Raw genomic sequence first — 6,994 nt, 5'->3', positions numbered from 1 at the left:
CAAAGTCCCGGACTAGGTCCGGGGGTGGCAAGGCGGTCGTCTCTCCTCCTCCTCCTCCTCCTCCTCCTAGAAATGTTGGTACTCCCTCTCAACCTATTATCATCTCCTCCTCCTCAAGTTTGGCTCGACCACTCCCTTCTGCCCAACTACTTTCCGAGCCGGAGAAGAAGAAGCGCACGACTTCAGAGTCTGGCCCTTCTTGGGAAGGTGGTGTTAAGGCGGATGCTCTTGCATTCGTCCGAAAGAACATCTATCCTCTTATAAGTATGGATGATGTTTCTGTTCGGAACCACCTTTCCGCTCTGGCTGAAGAAAGTTTTAGGGCGGCGGGAGTTTGTGGCAAACTTTTGGATATATTTACAAGTCAGAGTTATTGCTCCCGACTTGGACCTTTCTCCTTTACATCCTGACAAGGTAGTTATCGACGGCGCTATTGTTGACCCTCCTGTCCCCGAGGTCATTTCCGAGTCAGACCTAAAGACTCGGGGGCAGAGGATTATAGAGTCTCCTCCTCATTCCAGAGATGCTCCGAGTTCTTCAACCCTCGCTCCGACTACCTCTTTGGCTCCTCCTCCCGGCCCTGGTGATGTTCCTCCTGGTGGTGGTGATTCCTCTACTCCGTCCAAGAAATGACTTCTTTATTTTTGTGGCTATATGGGTGCCCGGCCTGTGGGTCCCCCCTTTTTTAAACTTCTATTTATTTGCTGGTGGTTGTGAACAATTTGCTTCTGGCCTTTTAAGGCCGTAAACAAAATATTCTGTTTGGCGCCCTTTTTTGGATAAGGGTTTTCTAATCAAAGTAGGTGCCCCTTTTTGGATAAGGGTTCAAGTTACTTTGCGCGTGTACATGCTTTTCCGTTTTGAATATGTTTTGATCTTTTCGAAAAAACCTTTTGTTAGCTTGCATTGTTTTCTTGAGCCTTTTTCGTGCAAAGGCTTGTCTGCAAACTTTAGACTTTTTCAGGCTTTTACATCTCTTTTGTTATCCTTTATACTCAACTTTGCTATAGTGAGCTTTTGTGACTTAGGTTATTTTTGTGATGCGCTTTTCATCTACTCGGAACTCGGTTTTCTTTTACTCGGAGTTCTTTCGAGTTTGCGTTACTCGGACTTCCTTTCGACTTAAGAGTCGGATAGTTTCCGAGTTTAATACGATCAACTTGTATAACCTCTTTACGCCGACTTGTACCTCGTCGTTTTATCCTGACGACCATGTTAGGTCGGTTCATGGGATTTTTACGCTTTGTCGAGCTTAAGTCGGCGCGTTTCGTAGAAAGACTTATAAAAAATAGAGGAGGATATTTAAGAGGAACATAGTAATGAAAAAGATCTTTATTAATCGGGAAGGTACCTTTTTGCTACTAAGGGTCTTGACAGCATACTTTCCCTTAGCCTCTACTATGATGCCTCGTTAAAAACCCCTCTCCAGAAAAAACCCTTTTTTTTTTTGGGAAAAAATCATGAAGCTGGGAAAAGAGTACATCAGGGAGTAGAGTTTGCTTCTAACTGTAGTACCTTTTCATATTACAAGCATGCCACGACCTTGGTAGCTCAGTGCCATCCAGGTCGGTTACTTTATAATAACCTTTCCCTAACACTTCCTTGATTTTGTATGGCCCTTTCCAATTTGCGGCGAGCTTTCCTTCTCCTGACTTGTTGACTCCAATGTCGTTTCTGATTAAGACCAAGTCATCTACGTCAAATGTTCTTCGAATGACTTTCTTGTTGTATCTGGTAGTCATTCTTTGCTTTAATGCCGCTTCTCTTATCTAGGCGTTCTCTCGGACTTCGGGGAGCAAGTCGAGCTCCTCTTTGTGCCCCTGTACATTTCCGACCTCATCATGGAGAATTACCCTTGGGCTTTGCTCACTGATTTCTATAGGAATCATGGCTTCTACGCCGTATACTAGTCGGAAGGGCGTTTCTCCTGTGGCGGATTGGGGGGTCGTCCTATAAGCCCACAACACTTGAGGGAGCTCTTCAGCCCAAGCTCCCTTTGCTTCCTGTAATCTCTTCTTCAAACCTGCCAGTATGACCTTGTTAGCTGCCTCGCCTTGCCCATTGGCTTGTGGGTGCTCTACCGAGGTGAATTGATGTTTGATTTTCATACTGGCTACCAGGCTTCTGAAGGTGGCGTCGGTGAATTGGGTTCCATTATCAGTGGTGATGGAATAAGGTATTCCATACCTCGTGATGATGTTTTTGTAAAGGAACCTGCGACTTCTTTGAGCGGTGATAGTGGCCAATGGTTCTGCTTCTATCCACTTTGTGAAGTAATCTATTCCCACGATTAAATACTTAACTTGCCCTGGTGCTTGGGGAAAAGGACCTAACAGATCCATCCCCCATTTTGCGAAAGGCCAGGGGGAAGTTATACTAATGAGCTCTTCTGGTGGAGCCACGTGGAAATTTGCATGCATCTGGCATGGCTGACATTTTTTCACAAAGTCTGTGGCATCTTTCTGCAAGGTCGGCCAATAGAATCCTGCTCGGATCACTTTTCTGGCCAGCGACCTTGCTCCGAGATGGTTTCCGCAGATCCCACTGTGTACTTCCTCCAACACCTCGGCGGTCCTTGAGGTCGGTACGCATTTTAATAATGGTGTTGATATCCCCCTTCTGTAGAGGATATTTTTCACCAAGGTGTAGTGTTGTGCCTCCCTTCGGATCTGTTTAGCTTCTTTTTCCTCTTTAGGGAGGATGTCGAATTTCATATATTCGACTAGGGGGTTCATCCATCCGAGGTCTAGACCGACTACCTCAAGTACTTCTTGCTTATCTTCTGTTTTTGCTACTGAGGGTTCTTGGAGAGTTTCTTGAATCAGGCTTCTGTTGTTCCCCCCGGGTTTGGTACTTGCTAACTTGGATAGGGCGTCAGCTCTGCTATTTAGATCCCGAGTTATGTGCTTGACCTCGGTTTCCGCAAAGTGCCCTAGGTGTTCCAAGGTTTTTTCCAAGTATTTCTTCATATTGGGGTCTTTTGCCTGATATTCCCCATTTATTTGGGAAGTCACCACTTGTGAGTCGCTGTAGATCATCACCTTTGCGGCACCGACCTCTTCTGCTAACTTTAATCCTGCAATCAAGGCTTCATATTCTGCCTGATTGTTTGAAGCCGGAAATTCAAATTTTAAGGAGACCTCTATCTGGGTTCCTTTTCCGTCTACCAATATTATGCCTGCGCCGCTCCCTGTTTTGTTGGAGGATCCGTCTACATAGAGTTCCCATGTAGTCGGTTTTTCCTCTTGTTCACCTGCGTATTCTGCAATGAAGTCGGCGAGGCACTGGGCTTTAATTGCAGTCCGAGTTTCGTATCTCAAATCGAACTCGGAGAGCTCTATCGCCCATTGAACCATTCTCCCTGCAACATCCGTCTTTTGAAGGATTTGCTTCATGGGCTGGCTCGTACGGACTCTTATTGTGTGAGCCTGGAAGTAAGGTCGTAGCCTTCTTGAGGCTATCACTAAGGAGTAAGCAAACTTCTCTAGTTTGTGGTACCTTAGCTCCGGACCTTGTAGAACCTTACTGGTGAAATAGACCGGGTGTTGCCCGACCTCGTCTTCTCTGACCAGGGCTGATGAGACAGCTCTGTTTGCGACGGATAGGTATAGGACGAGGTCTTTTCCCAGTTCTGGTCGGGTTAAGATAGGAGGTTGGCTTAAGAATTTTTTGAACTCTTGGAACGCCTCCTCACATTCCGGAGTCCATTCAAACTGGCATCCCTTCCTTAATAGGGAGAACAGTGGAAGGGATTTTAGTGCCGATCCTGCCAAAAATCTGGAGAGGACTGCAAGTCGGCCATTGAGCTGTTGAACCTCTCTCAAACAAGTCGGGCTTTTCATTTCTAGGATGGCCCTGCATTTGTCGGGATTGGCCTCAATCCCTCTTTGTGTTAGCATGAACCCTAGAAATTTTCCTGCCTCTACTGCGAAGGCGCATTTTGCGGGATTTAGTCTCATCCCATGCAACCTTATAGTATCGAAGACTTGTGAGAGGTCGGTTAAGAGGTCGACTTCTTGCTTGGTTTTTACTAACATGTCGTCGACGTATACCTCCATTAGGCTCCCTAGATGGGGGGAAAACACTTTGTTCATCAGCCTTTGGTACGTGGCTCCTGCATTCTTCAGTCCGAATGGCATGACCACGTAGCAGTAATTGGCTTTTGGCGTGATGAACGATGTTTTTTCTTGGTCGGGTTCATGCATCGGGATTTGATTATACCCCGAATAGGCATCCATGAACGATAGGTATTGGCACCCTGAGCTGGAGTCCACCAGGGTATCAATACTCGGTAGGGGATAAGGGTCCTTAGGACATGCCTTATTCAAGTCGGTATAGTCGACGCACATTCTCCATTTACCATTTTGTTTTTTGACTAGCACTACATTGGCTAGCCATGTTGGGTATTTGACCTCTCTGATAAAGCCGGCTTCCAGGAGCGCCTGTACGTGCTCTTCTACTATGGAGGCCCTTTCTGGGCCGAGCTTGCGTCTTCTTTGCTGTACAGGTCGGGATCCTGGGTAAACCGAGAGCCTGTGAGACATGAGCTCGGGATCAATCCCGGGCATGTCGGAAGCCTTCCAGGCGAAGAGGTCGGAATTAGCTTTTAGGAGTTCACCCAACCTTTGTTTCAGGGTTTCCCCTAGGTTGGCTCCTATGTAAGTGTTTTTTCCTTCCTCCTCTCCGACTTGTATCTCCTCGGTTTTTCCTCCCGGCTGGGGTCGTAGCTCTTCTCTGGTTCTTGCGCCGCCTAGCTCTATGGTGTGGACTTCTTTGCCCTTCCTTCTCAGATTTAGGCTTTCGTTATAGCACTTCCTTGCCAATTTTTGATCTCCCCTTACCGTTGCTATTCCTCCTGGAGTCGGGAATTTCATGCAAAGGTGGGGAGTTGACACCACTGCTCCAAGACGATTAAGGGTAGTCCTGCCGATTAGGGCATTGTAGGCTGACCCTTCATCGATGACTATGAAGTCTATGCTCAGAGTCCTTGATTTTTCCCCTCTTCCAAAGGTGGTGTGAAGGGGTAAAAATCCCAGTGGTTTTATTGGCGTATCCCCTAACCCATATAGGGTGTCGGGATAAGCTCTCAACTCTTTTTCATCTAACCCTAGTTTGTCGAAGGCGGACTTGAAAAGGATGTCCGCCGAGCTTCCTTGATCTACTAGGGTTCTGTGGAGATGGGCGTTGGCTAGGATCACGGTTATCACCACGGGATCATCATGCCCGGGAATTATCCCTTGCCCATCTTCTTTTGTGAATGATATAGTGGGGAGGTCGGGTGTTTCATCCCCGACCTGGTAGACTCTTTTGAGATGTCTTTTGCGAGAAGATTTAGTGATTCCACCTCCCGCAAATCCTCCTGAGATCATATGGATATGTCTCTCAGGGGTCTGTGGTGGTGGATCTCTTCTATCCATATCATCTCGCTTTCTTTTTCCATGGATGTCCGACCTCTCCATGAGATATCTGTCAAGCCGACCTTCTCTAGCCAGCTTTTCTATGACATTTTTGAGGTCGTAACAGTCGTTGGTGGGGTGACCATATATTTTATGGTACTCGCAATATTCGCCGCGGCTTCCCCCTTTTTTATTTTTAATAGGTCTTGGGGGTGGCAGCCTTTCAGTGTTGCAAATTTCTCTGTATACATCCACTATAGAAGTCTTTAGAGGAGTATAAGAGTGATACTTTCTGGGCCTTTCGAGACCGGGTTCTTCCTTCTTCCTGACTTCCCTTTCCCTCTCTCTAGAGGAGGAAGTAGGTCCGGGTCGCGAACTCGGGTCTCTTAGCTTTGCATTCTCTTCCATGTTGATGTACTTTTCAGCCCTTTCTTGTACATCACTTAGAGACACGGGGTGTCTTTTAGATATGGATTGTGAGAAGGGGCCTTCTCTAAGTCCATTGACTAACCCCATTATTACTGCCTCTGTGGGCAGGTCTTGGATCTCTAAACATGCCTTATTGAACCTTTCCATATAGGCTCGTAAAGACTCTCCGACCTCCTGTTTTATTCCCAGGAGGCTCGGTGCATGTTTTACTTTATCCTTTTGAATTGAGAACCTCATCAAGAATTTCCTCGAGAGGTCTTCAAAACTAGTGATGGATCTCGGGGGGAGGCTATCGAACCACTTCATCGCTGCTTTCGATAAAGTGGTCGGGAAAGCCTTGCATCTCGTAGCGTCGGAGGCATCCGCTAAATACATTCGACTTTTAAAGTTGCTAAGATGATGCTTTGGATCCGTAGTTCCATCATAGAGGTCCATATCAGGGCTTTTGAAGTTCCTTGGAACTTTTGCCCTCATGATGTCCTCGCTGAAAGGATCTTCTCCGCCCGGGATTTGATCTTCTCCTTCATCGCGGGAGTTCTTGAGGGAGGATTCTAGCTGCAAGAGTTTTCTTTCTAACTCTTTTCGCCGTTCCATCTCCTCTTTAAGGTACCTTTCGGTTTCCTTTTGCCTCTCCCGCTCTTGTTCCAATTGCTCCAAGCGACTATGGACCAACCCCATTAGTTCAGTTACGTGAGGTGGTTCGCCCTTTTCTGATTCGCGCCCATCTGAGGAGTTTACCTTCGGATTCTTTACTCCGGAGGTGCCCTCTCTGTGTCGATCATTGTCTTCATTGTCGTTGCCCACGTCTAGATTCTCTTGTTCGGAATCTGTTTCCACATGGCCCTCTTCGTGGGATCTATCCGCCATCGTTGAGTGATCTCTCGGGTCCCCGGCAACGGCGCCAATGTTACGGTAAGTAACCGGAGATTAATGATGCGGATGGCGTTTGGTGGCCCAAGTGTGTGATGGAGGAGAACTCTGGGTAGGTCCGCAACTCGGGAGGCTCCGTCCGACTTGTGCTCGCGAGGGAATGGGGGGTGGTACCTGCAAAGACACTCCGATGCCTAAGTTAGCAAGGGTGCAAGCAGGTCTTAGAGAGTATTGGACTTAGAGATACCTGAGGGGGTGTCAGTGTATTTATAGAGTTGAGCCAATAACCACCGTTGGTG

Source organism: Arachis duranensis, chromosome 7 (assembly GCF_000817695.3).
Source record: "Arachis duranensis cultivar V14167 chromosome 7, aradu.V14167.gnm2.J7QH, whole genome shotgun sequence".
Taxonomy (NCBI): domain Eukaryota; kingdom Viridiplantae; phylum Streptophyta; class Magnoliopsida; order Fabales; family Fabaceae; genus Arachis; species Arachis duranensis.
This window is presented reverse-complemented; position numbering follows the sequence as displayed.